The sequence below is a fragment of the Vulpes lagopus genome, chromosome 16 (assembly GCF_018345385.1).
Source record: "Vulpes lagopus strain Blue_001 chromosome 16, ASM1834538v1, whole genome shotgun sequence".
Lineage (NCBI taxonomy): Eukaryota > Metazoa > Chordata > Mammalia > Carnivora > Canidae > Vulpes > Vulpes lagopus.
In genome coordinates this window covers 43,667,334-43,689,203 of record NC_054839.1, presented here as the reverse complement: position 1 = coordinate 43,689,203, position 21,870 = coordinate 43,667,334, and the positions used below count along the sequence as shown (strand labels likewise).

General features: G+C 35.5%; 1 pseudogene; it reads right to left on the bottom strand.

Annotated features, from left to right (window-relative positions):
* Positions 1–566: 566 nt before the first annotated feature.
* On the bottom strand, positions 567–1,308 carry LOC121476904 (annotated as a pseudogene).
* Positions 1,309–21,870: the final 20,562 nt, after the last annotated feature.

Genomic DNA, 21,870 nt, shown 5'->3' with positions numbered 1-21,870 from the left:
TGATTTCAGGACGTTCCCCCTATTATAATATGCAGCCAAAATAACCATAACAGTAACTCTAACTTCCCTCTAATCCCTATATACACATTTGTCTCAAATTATTTTATTAATCAATAATTTATGAATTTACTTTAAAAGTCACAAAGATTGGGACGCCTGAGTGCCCCAGTGGTTGAGCATCTGCCTTCGGCTCTGGGCATGATCCTGGAGTCGCAGGATCGAGTCCCACATCGGGCTCCCTGCATGGAGCCTGCTTCTCCCTCTGGCTATGTCTCTGCCTTTTTCTCTGTGTCTCTCATGGATAAATAAATAAAATCTTTTTAAAAAAGTCACAAAGATGATGACATCTAGACAGAATATATTGACCTATTCAACTGAGTCCCACAGCCCATTCCTTAGCAGCTTTTTTTTTTTTCCTTTGAGATAGGAAACACGGGGAAAGTCCAGCAAGGTGTATTGTATATATGTAAAAGTAGGTGTATGAAGAAGAAATATGTTTATTTTTATAATTTAGTAAACAAAGTGATTATCGGTATTGAAATTTTTTGCAAGTAGTGAATACAATCTCACTTTTTTTTCCCTTTAGCTTCACAAATACTGTTTGCTTCACTGAAACCTGGAAGCAGGGCAAGAGTATGTGAATGTCCAGTAGACCGTACCTCAGAGTGTATGCTGATAGCAGTGACATGGAGCACCAGGGTACTGAGAGCCAGCAGCCCTGTCACCACTGTTCTGGACAGTGCTGTGCAGCTGCCCAGGGAACAGAGGGGGATGAAGGTCTCCCTGACTAAGGCCTCGTAGATGCTAAGGGACGCCAGTAGAAGTACTACTGGCTGAAAACTGTGGCACAGGTCATAGCACCTTATGATCCAGACCTGGGCAGATGAAACAATGTAATGGACCAGACTGATATTGGAGTCATTGCCCATCTGGATATACTTCAGTCAGACTCAAATCCGGGGCTCCAAACCAAAAGGGGACTCAGCAGGACACAATGAGCTTGGTGGTGGGCAGCCCAAGGCAGCAGCCATGATCTCGTACCCCCCCTTGCCTGCATTCTAGGATGTGACAAGGTTTAGGTCTATCAGGTCTATCACATCCACTGTGGCCTTCACAAAATCCCCGATGAAGTCATAGATGCCACCTTTCCTGGTGGGAGAAAAATGGCCAGGAGCAGCATCTTTCACAGCAGTGTGAAGAGGTGGGTGCCTCTGGCCTGCACATGCTTCCAGAAGGTGTTGTACTCAGGCTGCTGCACTCGTAGGTGATGAGATAGGGGAGGTAGTTCCCGAAGTGGAACAGGGTCATGGCATCAGCTGCCCAGACCCATTGGAGCCCTGGTGTCTGGCTCGATTGGCCTGGTGCCTGAGCTCAGGCCCAGAGTCCACCCGTCTCCCCTGTGACCCACACAGCTTTCTTCGCAGGAGTCACTTAATGTACACTGTTCCATAGGCAAGGCATTCTCATTCCTACCTACAGGAGAGCCCAGACATACTTTGCGGGAATATTTAATCAAATGATTGCCAAATTCTAAAAAAATCTGTAATAGTCACATGCTCCTTTAAGATAAATTGAACAATAACAATGTATACAGAAACAAATTTGGACAGATTTAACAAAACATTTTAAAGTTATATAGCATTTTATATTGAAATATGTTATGAGAGTAAATAGTAAAATTATTTTAAAATCTGATCGGGAATCAGAATACTTAAAAATTATTAAAATTGGTAGAGTTCCTGATCTGCCTCAGTATACTAAATCATGGGTGCAGTCCAGGAATTACATTTGTTTGTAAAGATTTTGTTCATTCATTTGAAAGAGAATGGGAGAGGCAGAGAGAGAAGCAGACTTCCCTCCGAGCAGGGAGCCCGGCTCAGGGCATCCATCTCAGGATCCCGGGATCATGACCTGAGCCCAAGGCAGATGCTTAACCAACTGAGCCACTTAGGCACCTCCAGGAATTAGATTCTTAAAAACTGCCCTGATTATTCTGATATATCTAGTCCCCTTGAATAGCATTTAGAAACCACTGAAGTTTCAATTTCTACATTTATATGTAAGAAAATAATTTTATGTTCTTATGTATAAAGTGTCAAATATTTTTCACTATATTAAAACTTTCTAAAATCATACAAAATTTCTGGATTTTAACATGGATTATATAGAATGCCTTTAACTTCTCCTCTTTTTTTTTCTAATTATCTCCCATTTAATTTTTTAAGTTTTTTTAAATTTAAATTTTTAAGACATTTTAAGATTTAAGTTGACATATATAGTATATTATTAGTTTCAGGGGTAGAATTTAGTGATTCTTAGTAACATTCAGTGTTCATTACCTCAAGTGCCCTCCTTAATGCCCATCACCCAAATATCCCATCTTCTCATCCACCTCCCTTCCAGTAACCCATCTGTTATCTTTCATTGAATTTGTCCTCTCTAGTGTAACATATATCACAGTCTCTCTAACTAAATCTTGAAAAGTAAAACCCATGAATTAAATTATTGGAAAAAAAAAACTTTATACTATAATTAGAAACTTCTGGAAGGATAGAAAAGCAAATAATTTGGGGTGTGTGAAAGATATATTTAACTTAGATTTTTCATCTGTGTTTGTGTTAGATATCTAAGATACTAATTAACGGATTCTTAAAAATGAAAAATGCTGATATATTCATGTATCTAAAAATTTATGGTGCATATGAGTTTCATTAGCACATGAGGAAAACAAATATGTGAGTAAAGTATAAAAAAATCATGGATTAATGTAGTCACCTGTCATCAAGGAAAATGATAGGGGTGATATGTTTTATTTTATTTTATTTTATTTTTAATTTTTATTTTATGATAGTCACAGAGAGAGAGGAGAGAGAGAGAGAGAGAGAGAGAGAGAGAGAGACGCAGGCTCCATGCACCGGGAGCCCGACATGGGATTCCATCCTGGGTCTCCAGGATCGCGCCCTGGGCCAAAGGCAGGCGCCAAACCGCTGCGCCACCCAGGGATCCCCTATTTTTTAAAAGCATTCTAGAAATGGTAATTAGAAAATTTGGTAATGAGCTGGGGTTTTTTTTGTTTTGTTTTGTTTTTTTTTTTGCCAAATGCATATATTTTGGGGTGCTCTTAGTTTGAAAGTGAACAGAGTTATCAATGATAAGAAATCTTATCCAAATGACAGATTATCCCATGTGCAATAAGTAATTAAGTACCTTTTTAGCATTTTATTTTAATGTTCCCATGTTGACTTCTGATAAATAATTTCTTTAAAAGAAACCGTTAAAATTCAATTTTATTCCATCTTTCATTATATATTTCCTATTTCATCAGATATTAACTTTGTGGCCTATACAATCATTTTAAATCTTTGAACTTTTTAAACTTCTTATTGTCTAATATTCCAATTAATTAAACAAATAGTCATTAAGCATATGTTATATACTTTTTACTGGGATAGATAGTGGAGAAACTATGGACTATAAGGTAATATTTTTAAAGACTCATGAGTGTTCATACATACATTAAACAGAACCCACAGTTAAGAATTTTTTTTTTTTTTTTAGTAAAACTTACTGGTTCTCACTAGCCAGCACTTATTTTAATGCCAAGAATTATAAAGAATAAGTGAAAACACTTATGGCATCACAGAAAGCATTGCCTGTCTTTAATAAAGTAACTGTGAAATACACATTTGAACCAGAGAGCTTTCTATTGACCCAGATATATAGAATTAATCCTCACAGAATAATATGCTTAGAACTGAGCGGAATATAATGGTGTCAAAAAAAAAAAAAAAAAAGAGAAAGAAACAGTAAAGAACATCAACACAAAACTTTATTTTCCTTCAGCTTATGAATTCATACATATGAAAAACAGAGACCACTTTTTTCATGGAATAGGTTCAAGTTTTTGTTATATACCATATAAAATATTTAAAACTACTATTTTGCAGTGCCCCTGGATAATTATGTAGTTGTATAAAGACTATTATTTTATTACAGAATTTAAAATGAACACATCTGTATGATAATGGACAAATATTTGCACAGGATAAAATATAAAAAGAAATCTTGAGTCAGTTTCCAGCTTTACAAATAGAAGATATTTCTCTACTGTGTAATTCTTTCAGTACTGAACTGGTTATATAAAATACTCATTCCTATATTCATTAAGTAAAAAAAGATATCCATGATTGCCCCAATAACTCAGAATATAGGCCTAAATAGCATTTTTTGACTCCAAAGGAATTTGAAAGCACATAGAATTCCCTTTATTCCCATATAAAGCAGTTCATAACACCTCACTGATAGATTTAATTGTTCATGCTCATTAATTTTTTTTGATTCCATGTCCTTTCATTTTGTACCTGAAGGACTTCATGGTCTAAAAGCAAGTTGGAAAGTGAAAACATACAACAAAAGTTGTCATTCTCTACAGGAATTAAATGAAGCTTTTTCTCTCTGAAACAAATGTAACAACATGTATTTCTTCATGCAGCTGCCAAGCTGAACTGTGATATGGCCAATTCATTCTTTTCAGCTGTCTTCATGATGGATCCATGGGCTTTGTCCTTTCTAAGCTGGAATTTTTTACCTACTAAAGGTGGACAATTCAGGTAACTCGTATAAAATCTCCCTGTTTACTGACCTAGTTAAATGACACGTTTACCTTCGTAGAAACAAATGATAATCCCTCTTCCACACACTGAAACACATACCTTAACACATCTGTCAATCAGTAGAGCTGAAGGATTCTATATTGTCTTTTCTACTTTAACTAGAAAAAAAGCAATAACACAAATAAAGGAATATTCTTTTTCAGACACTGGACATCTTGTCAATTCAAGTACTGTTGAGAATTAAGAAGACAAATCACCTGATTTTTTTTTCTTTTTCTTTTTTTTTTCACATCACCTGAAAAGTAGAAAAACAAAAGTTAAAAATTTAAGAGTCCAAGAGAGATGTAACAGTTAGGTACTTAAATTTATGTGGACAGTCTGAGTGGTGGTTTTGTCTGCCTTGTAAGCAAATGTTTTGTTCCATACTTCTTAAGGGGAAGTTTACTATCAACACCAAAATTCTAAATTCCACAACTTCATTGTCTTTTTAAAAAAGCTAACAGCAGTGTTCCCATTGTGATGCTGAAGGATTGGAAAGGCCAGACCTCATCAGTTCTAAGGAGTGTTTTGTGGCTCATACCCTGTACACTGAACACAAAACATCACTGCACTTAAAGTGTTCCCTTACGTTTCTTCCAAATGATCTGCTTCTTTCCATTTATTCATGAATGAAAAATTGCATTCTTTGTTTTGCTAAATAATTTGTCACAAAATAGTTCGGATTTTTCCCCCATTATTCTCTCTTTGTCTCCTACACTTTAGCTGTCTTCCTTAAATTTAAAACATTTAAAACTATCATTATATAGTTCTAGGAACTAATCTTTGTGTTTTGATTTTTTTTTAAAAAAGTGCTTTAGACAGTGTTGTAGCTCTCTAAGGTTTACAGTGACACATCACTTCTGTGTGAGTACATATTATAGTAAAAGGTATTAAATGTTTCCTAAATAAGTGGATGTTCTTTATTTCCTCTGACTTCAAATTCTAACCTCATTGTATATTAAGTAGTAACACAGGATTTCTAATGATGAGTTCCTACAATGTAACGCCACATGAACAGTAGCAAAAACTGGTATTTGGGGGTCTATTAACACAACAAAATATACCCTGAACTAGAAATGGAAGACAAGACTGGCTTGAGGGTATTTCAGCTGCTATTCAACATTCAGGAGTATACGACCCAGATGATGAATCTACTGAGGATATTTTACCTGCCTTGTGAAAGTTTTATTATATTTCATTATAGATTTTTACTGCTTTAGCCATCATATGAGATCACCAGTTCCTTGATGATAGTTTTGTATTCTAATTGTGTATTTTCTATGCTGTCACTATTTTAGAAAGTACATATTGGGTCCATAGTAGGAGGATTATAGATACATACTCAACATGAAAACCCCAGAAACTTTGCCAAGAAGTGTGTTAGACTTTGAATAGTTTAAACTTGTTTGTTGATCATCTCCATATATATGCATTTGCTTTCAACTATTTCCAAAGGAAAACATATCATATAGACTAACAATCTTAGAGTTTGGAATATTAAAATTTACTCTTAGAATATTAAAATTCAGGGGCATGGGATGCCTGGGTGTCTCAGTTGTTCAGAGTCTGCCTTTGGCTCATGTTTTGGTCCTTGGGTCCTGGGATCCAGTCCCGAATTAGGCTCCCCATGGGGAGACTGCTCCTCCCCCTGCCTATGGCTCTACCTTGCTCTCTGTCTCTCTCATGAATAAATAAAATCTTTCTTAAAAAAATAATAAATACAATAAAATTCAGGGGCACCTGGGTAACTCAATCAGTTGAGCATCCAACTTCTGTTCTCGGCTTAGGTTGTGATCTCAGGGTCCTGGGATTGAGCACCCCTGCCGTCCCCCAGCTCCATGCTCAGTGTAGACTCTGCTTGAGATTTTCTGGCCCTCTGCCTCTATCCCTGCCCTCCCATTCAAATGTGCATGCACATGCTCTCTCTCTCTCTCTCAAATAAATAAAATCTTTTTAAAAATGTATTAAAATTCATAGAAAGCCTAAGTCATTTCTATATAGATATGGATTTATGTAGTTGATAATACAGATTGGATCTATTTGCTTTGAACTAAATTTGCTCTCTGCTAATAGTGTAATTTTTTACATAGGACATTTCACATATATTCCATAAAGTACAGTAACGCTGAATAATATAATTGAGGTTTTTTTTTAGACAGTTGTCTCTCTAAAAATGTCTATGTATTGTCAACTTAAAAAAAATGTAAAGCTGTGCAAATTAAAAGATACTAAAGTACGGTGCCTGTTTTATTTATATCATCTATCATCTATATAGTGGAACACCATATAATTGTCTTTTAGTAGTTACTTTCTTTTCTCACAAAATATTTTGTCAAAAGTAAATATATAGTAATTTAGATTTTTAAGAATCAGATATATTAGAATCTTTCAGTGTTGCTCTTTTCCTTCTGACAGGCCAGCAGAGTTTTAAGGTATTTTCAATCTGAAAGGTCAAAAATTGACATGTACTTGCATAGAATTTCATTCAACCAAATACCTCTTCTTTCATATGGTGGGCTTTTCAAATCAAAGTAAAATAATTTAAAAGACATTGAATATTTGATTATTAAAGTTACTGTTTAATTTTTTTATGGAAAGATTATAAGCAGATAATAAAGTTTAGCCATTCTGATTTCTGTTTTAACCTTAAGGATCTAATTTTAAGTTATATATATTACAATTTAAAGTCTATCATTGCTTGCCTACATCATTTTCATTTTATATACCATTGAAATACAAAAAGTAGCACAATAACATCAAATTGTAATTAATCTACCATTTTGAGTTCATATATAAATAATGTGGCTGTTTAAATAAGTCAAATAGCTGTCATCATACATAGTTACAATTTTTTATTGTGATGAGAAATTTTAAGGTCTGATCACTTAGCAACTTTAAAATATACAATAAAGTAGCATCAACTATAGTTACCATGCTATATATTATATCACCATGTCTAATTTATTCTAAAACAAAGTTTGAGGGGATCCCTGGGTGGCTCAGCAGTTTAGCGCCTGCCTTCCGCCCAGGGTGTGACCCTGGAGTCCCGGAATCAAGTCCCATATCATGTCATCTGCAAATAGTGACAGATTTGTTTCTTTCTCACTAATTTGGATGTCTTTTTTTCTTTTTATCTAATGCTACAGCACTATGATCAATAATAATAATAATGAGAGTGAACATTCTTGTTTTGTTCCTGATCTTAAAAACGTTTCCATCTTATATCATTGAGTATGATGTTAACTGTGAGTTTTTTCATATATGGCTTTTATTATGTTGAGGTATGTTTTCTCTAAACCTATTCTGTTAAGAGTTTTGATCATGAATGGATGCTGTACTTTGTCAAATGCTTTCTCTGCATCTATTGAGATGATCATATTTTTTATCCTTTCTCTGGTTCATGTGATATATCACATGGTTTTGTGACTATTGAACTGCACTTGCATACCTAAAGTAAATCCTACTTGATCATGGTGGATTATTTTTTAAAGTATTATCAAATTCATTTTGCTAATATTTTCTTGAGGATTTTTTTTTTACTCTGTGTTTATCAGATATATTGGCCTGTAGGGGATTTTGGTTTTGTTTTGCTTTGGGGGTTTTATTGTTGTTGTTTTAGTGTCTTTGTTTTTAGTATTAGGATAATGTTGGCCTTGTAGAATTAATTTGGAAGTTTTTCTTTTTCTTCTATATTTTGGAATATTTCAAGAAGAATAGATATATACACTCTTCTTTAAATGTTTGGTAGAATTCATCTATGAGACCATCTGGCCTTGAGCTTTTGTTTCTTGGGAGTTTTTCTTTATTATTGATTCAATTTTATTACTAGTAATTGGTCTGTTCAAATTTTCTACTTCTATTCCTTCCTGATTTGGCATAAAATACATTATAATATTCCCTTATAATCTTTTCTCTTTCTGTGGTGTTGGTTGTTCTTTATCCTTATTTCTTATTTTAGTCACTTGAGTCCTTTTTTTTATTCTCCCCTCCACTTTTATACATATGTTGTCATATTTTACATCTTTTTTGGTACACATTGACTAATTTTGCATATATTATTGATTTTAATACTTGGATTTATAAGTGATTGATCTACTAACTTTACTAGATGTTTGCTTTTACCTGTGAAAATTTTTCCTTTCATATTTTTTTTTTCCCTTTGACCTTCAAATTACCTGCTGAAAAATCAGCCTTATGGTCTGTTTCCTTCACCAGGTAGGAAAATCTTTAGCCATTCAAAGTTTTCTGCCCCTTTTTGTCTCTCATCTTCTGGGACACCTATACTTTGAACAAATGTTGGTTCACTTCATGTTGTCCTAAGAGTCTCTTAATGAGCTATCTCCATTATTTTCTTTTTCTCTATGCTGAGTTCCATTGCTCTGTCCTTAAGTTTTACTGATCACTTCCTCTACTTCACCTAGTCTGCTCTCCCTCAAGGGTATTTTTCAGTCTAGTTATTATACTCTTCAGTTCTGGAACTTCTAGTTGGTAAATTTTTATATTTTCTAGGTCTTCACTGGAGTTCTTGGTGTTCATCTATTCTTCTCCTGAGATCGGTGAACATCTGTATGACTGTTATTTTGAATACTTGATCAGGTAAATCACTTCTCTCCATTTAATGAAGGACTTTTTCTGAGCGTTTATCTTTTTCTTTAATTTAGAACACATTCCTCTATTTCTTCATTTTCCTTGACTGTCTGTATTGGTTCTATGCCATAGATATAAAACTGCCACATCTCTGTCTTAAGAGATGGCCTATTGTAGGAGATGAACATTAACCATTAACCCTGTCCCCCATCTTGCTTGTCTTTCTTACCTTTATGATTGTCTGAACAGCCTATTTTATTTTTAATGGCTCCCATTATTTGAATGTATGCCAAGACCTGTCAGTGCCCAAATGAGGAGAATCTCAGTGAGCACCTAGATTCAGGCTGATTGGAAGCTAGACCCTCAGGCAACAGGTTTTAAAATATGCAAACATATATAGTTCTGTGGAACCGTAAGCATAAGTTCCACTTGCTACAGAGCCAGGACATTAGCTGTGGCCTCTGGGTGGTAGTCACAAAACTTAGGGTGTCAGTCAAGTGTATACCTGCTTTCTAGGAGATATTGGCAACCTGTAGTCAAGTAGTCATAAAGCAAAAAGATGGCATCCATCAGCCTCTATCCCTGAGGTACGTATCCATAGACCCTTAGATGTGTGCCAAAATAGAATCCTGCTCCTCAGTCCGAAGCTCCAGGATAGCAAACCCAGTTTTGATTTGCCAAGCCAGAGATGGAGTTTATGGTGAAAATGTGTCCCAGCCTCTTCTACCTACTTTGATGTGGGTCTTTCTCATTTGCCTAATGTGTAGTAGTTGCTCAGCTAACTTATAGATTTTTAGCAAAGGTTCAAAACCTTTCTTTTCACAGAAAGACTAGGAGTGTGTTTCAATCTGCTACCAGTACAGTGCCTTCAAGATGGTAACTGGCTAAAAACAATTTGTTCCAGTCCCATGGGACCCATGCCTGGAAGCCCTGCTGGCCACCAGAGCTAAGCAGTGAAGGAGCAGACTCCTGGGTGACAGCCACAAAAACTGGGATACCATATGTCAAACATGGGGCACTAGACATAAGTATAAGAGTCTTTCCAGGAGATCCTGGCACCCTGGAGTATAGCAGAGGGAGAGCACAAAGATAGAGCCTGCCCTCTGAGATCTCTAGAAAGGATAATAGTCAGCCCTTAGATGGAGTTAATTAGAAGATTGCCCCTCAGGCTGTAGCTTTGAAGATAAGCTAATAAGCATGTTTCACAGAGACTGGGATGCTGGCTCTGTTGCCTCTTGTTGTGCCAAGGGGTAGGGGGTGGTAGTGGTTTAAAAACGTTATCTGTTGGTTATAGTCCTGTGGGCCCTTCAAGCATAAATACCACTAGGTGATCTAGAGGTGTTCCCTGGGTAAAAATATGGGATACCAGAGGAAGGAACAAGGTCCCTTCCAGAACATAACAGCTAGTTGGTACAAGGCACAGGGAGAGTTCAAAGATGGTACTCACCAGCCTGCATCCCCGGAGAGGACCCCAGTAAGCCCTTACATGTGGGTTAAGTGCCTGCCCCTTAGGCCAGTGCTTTAAGATGAGCTAATGAGTCTCTGTAATAGAAAGATTAGGTACTTTTCAACCACCTCCTCTGGTCTGGGCCATGGGGAGAGTAGGACTGTGTACTCAAACCTTTTAGGAGAAGTTGTCAGTTTGTTACAGCCTTGGGGGTCTTATGGACATAAGCTCAGTTGTTTTTCAAAGTAGGTGTTTTGGGGGATTGTCTCCAGAGTAGGTCTTGAAAGTGAAGTGCCTAATGTGTGATTAAAACCTTCACTTCTCAGCAAGAAGCTCCAGGTTTAGAGTTCCCTCCCAATCTGAGATTCTTTCTTGATTTTGAGTTGCCATGCCAGAGGTAGAATTGATGGTAAAAATGTGTCTCATCCTCTCTAACTGCTTTGATGTAATTTTTTTTCTTATTTTCTTGGTATGGAGTTGTTGCTCAGCTAGTTTTGTTTGTTTGTTTGTTTGTTTGTTTGTTTGTTTTCCAGAGGAAATGGTTCCAAATGTAGCTATAGATTCAGTGGGTCCATAGCAGATGAGTTCAGCATTTTCTTATGTTGCCATCTTGAACTGGAACCTCTTCTTGTTCACTGGAAAACATAATCTCACTAAAAAAGTGTTAGAGGAGTAATTCTGCATACACTCCTTTGCTATTGTCTATTTATCAAATTGTTTTGTCAAAGGTAAACAATTTCCTGCGATGAAATATAGCAGATATTTCTCAATGGCTATATCCATAAACTCCTTTGTAGCAAATGTTAATTCCATATACTTCTTCTTAGAATGCTCTCTACTGCTTTTTATAAGCCATGGTATTCTTGTTCCATTCATAGCAATTTTTATTTCCTTTCTTTCTTCACTCTTATTGCAGGCAAAATAGTATACAGGTTAAGAACGAATTTCCTAAAAAAAATTAAAAAAAAAAAAAAAAAGAAAGAACAAATTTCCTAGAATAAAACTGTTGGGTCTATCGTCTATGATTTCCTTGTACTCATTTCTTTATCTGTTACAATGCTGATTTTATTTTATTTTATTTTACTTATTTATAGGAGAGAGAGAGCATGCATACAAAAAGGGAGAGGAGCAGAGGAAGAGGGAGAGAATCTCAAGCGGACTCCCCACAGAGCATGAAGCTTGACACGGGCTCAATCTCACAATCCTGAGATCATAACCTAAGCCAAAATCAAGAGTTAGATGTTTAACCAACTGAGCCGACCCCAGATGCCCCTAAAAATGCTGATTTTAATGTTATGCTTACATCATGAGTCTGTTGTGGTAATAGAAAAGTATAATTATTAATTGGAAAAATATTTGATGGCATTTAGTTACTACCCATGATTTTGGCTCTAAACATTCACACTCCTAAGATTTATTATCAAATCTATAGGGATGCCTGGGTGGCTCAGTGGTTGGGTGTCTGCCTTTGGCTCAGGGCGTGATCCTGGGGTCCCAGGATCGAGTCCCACATTGGGTTCCCTGCATGGGGCCTGCTTCTCCCTCTTCCTGTGTCTCTGCCTCTTTCTCTCTCTCTCTCTCTCTCTCTCTCATAAATAAGCAAAATCTTTAAAAAAAGAAAAAAAATCTATATCCATATCATGATTTCTGAACTCCAGGTTCACATCTGAATTTGGCATTCCCAGTTTCTTATTGGAATTCCATATTCTTCTACCACAAACTACCACCTTTCCTTAATCTATCCTCTCCTTCTGCCAGTTAATGCCTATTTATGAGATCACAAGGTTAACCAAACTAGAAATAGAAATGTTATTCTTGAACTCCACGCCTTAACTTCCATCTATTCAATGAGGCTGTATTCTTTCCTTTCTCACAACCAACACTCAATTCAGATCTTTATTATTTCATGACCCTAAGAAGCCCTACCAAATTAATATGCCAATATAATTGTAATCCGATACTTTCAAGTACCTTTCTTTTCCCCTAAAATTCCTTGTCCTGTTTCTTAAAACTTTCTGTGACCTGGCCCAGGTAAACATTTCCACTCTTATATCCACAATTCTCCTCTTTGTTACTGGTCAAACCTATAGTGCTTCCTTGTAAACATCTCGAATCTCCCAATCTTTGCCACTTTCTTTCTTAAATTTTCCCCTGGAATATTTCCCCATAGATTTGTTATTCTTTACCCCCAAAAATACCACATACCCTACAATTTTATACTTCAATTTTTGAATTACATGAAAATCTAATTATTCATTCTTGTTTAAATCCCAAAACATTTTAATCAAATTTATTCTGTCTCAAAGTTATTTTTGTACTTATTCTCTATTGGAGAAAACATGTATTATTTTCAACAAGACAGAATTGTCCTACTTTGGAAATAGTAGTAAAGGAAGCTATGGTAAACAGAAGGAACATCTGAATTTGAATCCCTGACTCGTTCACTTATAAGCAGTTAGATCTAATGCAAGTGACTAAATCTTTCTGATTCTCCATACAAATGGGAATGAGACATTTTAAGTTTTGCTGTAGTAAAAATATGATTTTCATTACATGTTGGCATAATGGCTAGTATTCTGTAAGTATTAAAGAGATGTTCATAAAAAAATAAACATGGAAACTTAGTTTATTAATTTAGAGTTAAGTGGGAAATTTTATATTAATTTCTAGATTCTCAAAAAAAATTTCTAGATCCTCGTCATTGAGGCTAAGCACTAGAAAACCAAAGTGGGGGTAGGTACCCATTCAAGGGAACACAATAAACTGAATGAAAAAAAAAAAAACAAGAAATTAGAAGTAAACCAATGGATCTATATGATTATTACAAGGTATGAGAAGAAAAATGGAGGCTGATGCTCTATGAGACTCTACACTTTCATTTCTGGTATCCAATTTAGTCCTACAGTATGGTCAAGCCTCAGCCAACTATAGAAACAAGTGAAAAGTGATAAGGAGAGTATATCGTCCAGGTAGGTTCTGATGACTCACATTGGCACTGTCTCTTAGTAAGTTGGCATACAATTTATTTTTACCTACATTTTATGTCCAAGCACTGATTATACTTAATGATAGCCACCTTCCCTATTCTTATTTTTATCAGTCCACATTATGACAGTGTGAGCACAGCACATTTGGCATTTCATCAAGTATTCTCTGTCTAGCAATTCAGTAGGCCCACGATCATCCCTGTGAGCAGCAATTTCCAGATCTGTCGGTTGGTATGGTAGCAGCCTATATACCAAGTCCCAAAGAGCATGCCTATTTATCTATTTTGCCACTAAAAACAGCATATAAATGGAACCATTTTTCTAAAAGCACTTAGAGTTTAGAAATCTCACTAACTACATAGCCAACCCCCACTCTAGAGTTCATCCCAATGTGATATTCTTTGTGAGGACTAGGGAGCTCAGCTGAAAGAAATTGAAGATGCATTTCCACATCCAAATATGTTTTGGGTAAATCCCCAGCACTAATCTGCTGCTGCCTGACTGAAGTTTCAACTTTATCATTACATACCATGCCTGATATCCCACTGGTATACCTGCCCCAGTCCTTCACTAAAAAGTCTGTCTCCCATTCTGACATCAGGAAACATCAAATATCCTGACTCTTATCTCAATCATTCTCCATAACCCCTTTGTTCTAACTCCATGTTTCTTAAACTGTTGATGATTGAAATTACCAGTGGTAACTGGTAACAGAAGACTGTGAAGTGCTACCTAAGTCTGCAGATTCAGTACCTCCAGAAATCTGGAAACTGTGTATTTTAACAAGTACACTAGTGATTATTTTTAATATAGAATTTAGAATTTCTGATTATTTTCATTATTCATTGCTGGACTTATTTGCTTCAAAATATATTCCTCTGTGTCTCACACTTCAAATTGATCTCAGTAAGTGCAACATACATAAAGTTGACCCTGAATTTTTTTTGTTCTTTGATCACCAATGAACTTTTCTTCTCCTTCACTTGTGGGAAAACTCTTTGGAAACTGTCATCCCCGGAAACTACAGATCATCTAAAATCCCAAATTTATATATCCTAATCAAACCACTAATATCCACCTAGCCATGTCCCCTCCTAAAACCATCGCAGAATAACAACTTTTCACTCTTACAATAAGTGGATTGTGTCTTTTCCTAATGGTATATTGTTTGTTTACCTGGACAGACCCAGCTTTGCTTTCTTATTTACCTAGTGTAGATTCTGTATTTCATTACAATCACCCCCTTAAAAATGGTCTTTTATCTCCAGATATTTTATACTCTATTTCATACTCTAGCTATGGATAAACTCAGATATCTTCTCTGTGTTTTATTAATGGAGTGGGCAGGTTATTCCTAGAGAAAATCTCACATCCTGGAATCAGTGTGCTGCTATAGATTCATGAATGCTAACCTCATTTGTTAACAAAGATCACTCACTCTCTACAATTACTACAGTCATCTTTTCCTTTTTTTCCCCTCAAACCTACCATTGCTTTGCTATCTATTGATTTTCTTTATGTCATTACAAAAATACGAGCCATGAGGCATAAATCCCCTCATCTTCAGTAAAATGTTTAACATATTTGTTTTTGAATCTGTCTTCTGGTTTTCTTTTGTGAAGATAGAAAATTTAATCAAATGACAATCTCTCCACAGAGGCTGTGAATCACAGTTACATGACTTGTATTCCACTTATTTCTCCTACATTATCTGTATCTCCTTCTCAATAGAATCATTCCCACTAGGAATTAATGATCCTTGAGTGCCTGGGTGGCTCAGTCGGTTGAGCTTCTGCCTTCAGCTCTGGTCATGATCCCAGGGTCCTGGGATCAAGCACAGCATCAGGATCCCTGCTCAGTGGGGAGCCTGCTTTTCCCTCTCCTTGCTACTTGTCCTCTCTTGCTATTTCTCTCTTTATCTCTCTCTCTCTCTCTCTCAATTTTTTTTTAAATAGGAATTAATGGGGCAGCCTGGGTGGTTCAGTGGTTTAGTGCCACCTTCAGCCCAGGGCATGATCCTGGAGACTCAGGATCGAGTCCCACGTTGGGCTCCCTGCAGGTAGCCTGCTTCTCCCTCTGCCTGTATCTGCCTCTTTCTCTCTCTCTATGTGTCTCTCATGAATAAATAAATAAATAATCTTTTTAAAAAATAGGAGTTAATGATCCTTTAAAAATAGGAATTAATGATCCTTTAAAACAATGATCCTTTTAAAAATGGGAATTAATGATCCATCTTAAAGAAAAATCTTACCTTGATTCTTCATCCACTAAAGTTATGTTTTCTCTTTTTCTTCAGAGAAAACATTTTGAAAACTCTTACCTGCTTGTTCTGTTTCTACTTCTCTCACAATACCATTCTTGTACCATTCTTTTGTTCCTCACCTCCATGTTTGCAAATCCAGTGGACACATCTCTGCCCTCATCTCACTTTTTATAAGTGTCATATGATGGACACCTTCTTCCTAGAAACATCCTCATAGTCTCTATTGAAACTTGTCGTGCCCTCCTTTTTCCTTCTCTCTCTAAACATTTTTATTATTATTAAATTCATTTGTTTCTAAATTGCTCAAAAAGCTTCTAAAAATTATGGGGATTTTTTTTTCAGTAATCAATGTTTAAGTTATTTTTTCACCATTCTCTCCTGATGTGATTCTATTCACACTAAATACCTAAGTGTCATCTCTGTGCCAACCGCTTCCAACATTACAAATGTAACAAAAAACACATTTCTGAGTATTTAAATTATATATTCAGCTACCCACTTTGTTTCTGTCCCTGAATGCTTAGTGGTATCTGAAAGATAACATATCCAAAACTTTTTTGTTTCCCTAGAACATATTACTTCACTAACTTTCCATTTCAAATAAATATAAGACCAAATATTGTTCTGGAGTTTCAAACCAAAAACTCTAATGAGACTTTCTAATTCATTTATCTCCATTATCTTCCCTATGCATTGATTAAGTCTATAGATCCAACCTCTAGATGCTATCAAAAATTAATCTACGTTTCTCCATCTGCACTTATAGCATTTGAGCCAGGCTATCATATCATGTCTAGACATCTTGAGATGCCTTTCAATCTGGTTCCTGTCAAGTCCATTCTTTATCTAACTACAAAAATGCTCTTTTGAAAGCATAAAGTGATCCATGCTGTTCTTATTCTTGGTATCCAACAATGGACTCCCACTGAGCTCCATATAAAAAGGACCATCTTTTCTGTGGCCTATAAACCTGTACACAACCTAGTTCTTGTCCATCTCTAGAAACATCATTTTTAATGATTCTTTCCTTCACTCATTATGCTTTAGTGCAAAGATTGAAAATTAGAGGACTATGGATATTGACATCTTGCACATGGAGGCATAGTCTGTTGCTGTAGGGAAAGTACAGGCACATTCATATAATCAACAGCCTTGGTTTGCTTGAAGGCTTGAAAATAAAGATATCTTCCCCCAGAGCAAAATGGAAGACTTGCTTTCTGCCCCTCATAAAATACTTGGATTTTCTAAAATGAGGGATCCTCTCCTGTGCAATGCAATCTACTACATATGCTGGTGTCGGCTGGCCCCCTTGCATTGATCAGTGGGAAACTAAAGCTGGGGGAATCAACACAAATGCTGATGATCTGACTAGTGTTTTAATGTGAACCATAAACTGTCCTGTTTCCCTGACACAGAAGTCTTACATCTTGCGGCATTAATGAAATCTGAAGGTTAATTTGTTAGTTTGCAAGTAGGGTAAAATCCCAGACTGTCTTCAGGTTTTGTTTAGTCTTGGTAGTAATTCCTTGCTGTTTGTTTTTTACAATTTGAATGATCTGCCAATATTGTAAAATATGGGAATTACATGGGAAAATCTAGATCTAAACTTCTCTTTAAAAATTATAACCTCTAGCTAAATCTGGACCCTCCTTCACCCATGGCAAAAGCTCTCAGGCTAAATAGTGACTCTGATCTTTATGAGAAGCATGTAAAAAAAAAAAAAAAAAAAAAAAAAAGAGAAGCATGTACTCTCAGTTTACCAGAGACGCCCCTCATCTTATTGTTATATTGATACCAATATATCACCTTATTGCTATATTGATACCCCACTGTCATTTGTTATTTATCACTGAGATTGCACTGTTGTTTTCTGTATTGCAAAGTTTAGGGAGAAAACAAAAGATGGACCTAAGAGACTAGTATATCATAAATTTAGGACAGAGCATATTTCTTTGTGTTAGTGAAAAATATTCCTGTGAGTTTAATATGTAATCAGAGTGTCCCTTTGGGAAGAATACAATTAAGATTCCATTAATATGCAAACAAAGTATATCTGGGTTAAAAGAATACAACTAAAGATGCCCTTCTACTTTACTTACTTACCTGACTGGCCCCAGTAAGTCATTTGAGTCACCACCTCTGCTCTGGCCAAAATGCCCTGCTTTCAGCTCATAAAACAAGCTCAGAACTGTCCCACTTATTGCCCTTTTGTGCTGTTTTATCTGCCAGGAGTGCATTTCCTGTGGCTCTTCACACAGCCTGCTTCTTTTCATCCTCCAAATCTCACTCTAAATATCATCATCTCAAAGAGGTCTTCTCCAAACATCCTCTCTAATTAGATTTGTCCCTGTCATTTTCTACCATGGCACATTTTCATGATCTTAACAGCACTTTTCTACATTTGTAGTTTCATATTGATTTGTTTATATAATGTCTGTTTTACCACAAGACTCTAACTTCTTCAAGGAAAGAGACCCTTCCAGGCTTATATATCTAGTGCAAAGCAAAGTATATGACCTTACCTGATTCAATATTTGATGAATAAATGAGCAAAGTGTCTTAAAATATATTCTGATAGGGTAGTTTGACATACTGACTCTCTGTAGGTTGCACTGGCATTGAAAAATTTTATTGCTGAGGTGCAGTTTGTTGGGATGTTGACCTCTTAAAAGTTTTCCTCTTTTGTGAAGCTTGTCCTAACAAAAAAAAAGAACTTCTAGAGTAAGAAACATAAATCTCTAGCCACTTCCATTAGGTCAACTGTCTGTCATTCAATTGTTATGAAATAAACACTTTACCTTTTTGTTTAGTACATTTTATCTGTACAAGTACACGTTTTTAAATTCTTCAACTCCCTATTCTCCAAATAGCGATGTGTTGAAGGAACCCTGATTTATAGCTTTTTCCAAACTTCTTTATTATTTAAAGTACTGTGGCTGATTTCAGGCTGTCGAGATCAGTTTCCTAAAAACATATTTGGAAAGAAATGCACATAATTTATTCTTATGAAGTAGATCAAATTGGCTGGATTTTACCATTATTATAATGTCCCTAAATTACATACTTATGCATCTCAAATTAACAAATTCGGCTGATTATGTATTTAATAAATAACTTGATGTTTCATACCTCAGTCTGTAAAACCGTCTTGCTGTATTTCCTTTCAAAGCTGATTTAAGACCCAAGGTTGCACCTGTTTGTTATGAACTGATTGGTACATCCCCACAATTCATATGTTGAAGCTTGAACCTGGACTATAACTGTACTTGGAGATAGAGTCTTAAGGAGGTGATTAAGATTACATGAGGTCATAAGAGTAGGGTCCTTATTCTAGGGGACTGGTGTCATTACAAGAACAAGAGACACTAGAGACATGTCGCTGAGTGTACACAGAGAAAGGTCACATAAGGATATAATGAGAACGTGGCTATCTGCCAGCCTGGAAGAGCAGTCTCACCCAAAATTGACCCTGCTGGCATCTTGATGTTAGAAATGTAAGAAAACAAATTTCTGTTGTTTAAGCCACCCAGTCTGTGTTGTTATAGCCCGAACAAACTAATGTGCAGTTAAATATTAGATGCACATATCCTTAGATTTCTTCCTCTTTCTTAAATATAGACAAATAATGCCAAAAAGACATAAAAAAGCAGATACATCAAACTATATATTACATATACTTACATCTTTTAATGAATTATGCATTATGATATACAATATACATTTTCTCACTGTATTTACTTTAGTTTCACATATTAGGAATGCGATTAAGCTATTTTAAGAAAAAGCTAGAATTTGATTATAAGTATGCATATATATCCATACAATATTCACATATGAATTTTACATAAATGCATATATTTGATATAAAATCAACTTTTATAGAAATTATTGAATTTTTAAATTCTTACCAATGCACCTTTTATCCCATTTAATGTGGCTTCTGAAGTGATTTTCTCCAAAGCAATATTCTTAATTAAAATAATAATAAACCCTTTACTTCCTTTGATTTCTTATACTGTGTAGTTCATCTAAGTGATTTTTTATAGTTATCTCACTTTTCTTTAAATGAGACCTTATTTCCATCTTCACCTTACAGGGAAGGAAAAGTAGGAAAGAAAAATGAAATGACCACTACATCTATCTTGAAATACAATTGGGATGTGAACATACAAAATTTGACTTTAAAGATGTTGAAAATATTTTAATTTCGCTTCTAACTCATTTTTATTTACTGAGATATAATTGACGCATAATATATTAGCTTCAGGCATAAAACATAAGGACTCAATATTTGTAGATATTGTGAAGTGATATCACAGTAAAGTACAGTTAATATCCATCACTATTCATATTTACAATTTTTCTTATGATGAGAACTTTTAAGATTTACTCTCTTAGGAACTTTAAAAATGCTACACAGTGTTATTAACTATGATGGACATCACATCCCTATGACATCTTTATATTATAGCTGGAAGTTTATACTTTTTTAACTCTTTCACCAATTTTGCCCAGGCCCACCCCCACCTCTAGCAATCACCAATCTGTTCTTTGTATTATGACTTTAAAGATTATGCACATAAGTGATATAATATGGTATTTACCTTTTTCTGACTTATTTCACTTAGCATAATGCTCTCAAAGTTCATCTATATTGTTGCAGATAGTAAGAGTCCTTCTTTTTTATGGCTGAATAATATTTCATTGTGTATATATACCACTTTTATCCATTCATCCATCCATGGAGACTTAGATTGTTTCCTTATCTTGGCTATTGTAAATAATGATACCAGGAACAGACGTCCATATCTATTTGAATTAGTGTTTTTGTTTTCTTTAGATAAATACCCAGAAGAAGAATTCCTGGATCATATAGTAATTACAGTATTTTTAATTAGGAAACTTCATACTGTTTTCTATAGTGGCTGCATTTATTAAATTTCAACAAGCAGTACCCAAAGACCCTTTTTTCCACATTCTTGCCAACATTTATTTTTTCTTGTCCTTTTGATAATAGCCATTCTAAGAGGTATGAAGTGATATTTCACGTTGCTTTTGATTTGCATTTCTGTGTGGATTAGTGATGTTGAGCTCATTTCATGTACCTATTGGCCATCTGTATGCCCTCTTTGGAAAAAATGTATATTTAGATCCTCTGCCCATCTTTTAATTTGACTATTAGTTTTTTTGCTATTGGGTTGTAGAATTCTTTATATATGTTTTGCAAGCATTTTCTCCCATTTGGTAGGTTGCCTTTTTATCTGGTGATGGTTTCCTTTACTAGGTAGAAAATTTTCAATTTCATGTAGTCCACTTGATTTTTGCTTCTGTTGCTTCTGCTTTTGATGTCAAATAAAAAGAAAATCATTGCTAAAATCAATGTTAAGGAACTTACCCCTATGTTTTCTTCTAGGACTTTTATGATTTCAGGTTGTATGTTCAAGTTTGTAATACATTTTGAGTTAATTTTTTGCTAACTATATAAAATAATGGTCCAATTTCATTCTTTTGTATATGGCTGTCTAGTTTCCCCTGCCTGCCATTTATTGAAGAGACTATTCTTTCCCCATGTATATTATTGGCTAATTTGTCAGAAGTTAATTGATCATATTTATGGAAGTGTATTTCTGAGCCCTCTATTCTCCATTGATCTGTAGGTCTATTATTATGATAATACAAACAGCTTTGTTCTTTTTTTTTAAGATTTTATTTATTCATGAGAGACACAGAAAGAGAGAGAGAGAGAGGCAGAGACAGGCAGAGGGAAAATCAGGCTCCCTGTGGGGAGCCTGATGTAGGACTCGATCCCCAGGATGCAGGGATCACAACCAGAGCTGAAGACAGACCTGAACCACTGAGCCACCCAGGCATCCCCAAACAGCTTTGTTCTATTTGACATTTCTTTGGCTATCTGGGGTCTTTAGTGGGTCCATA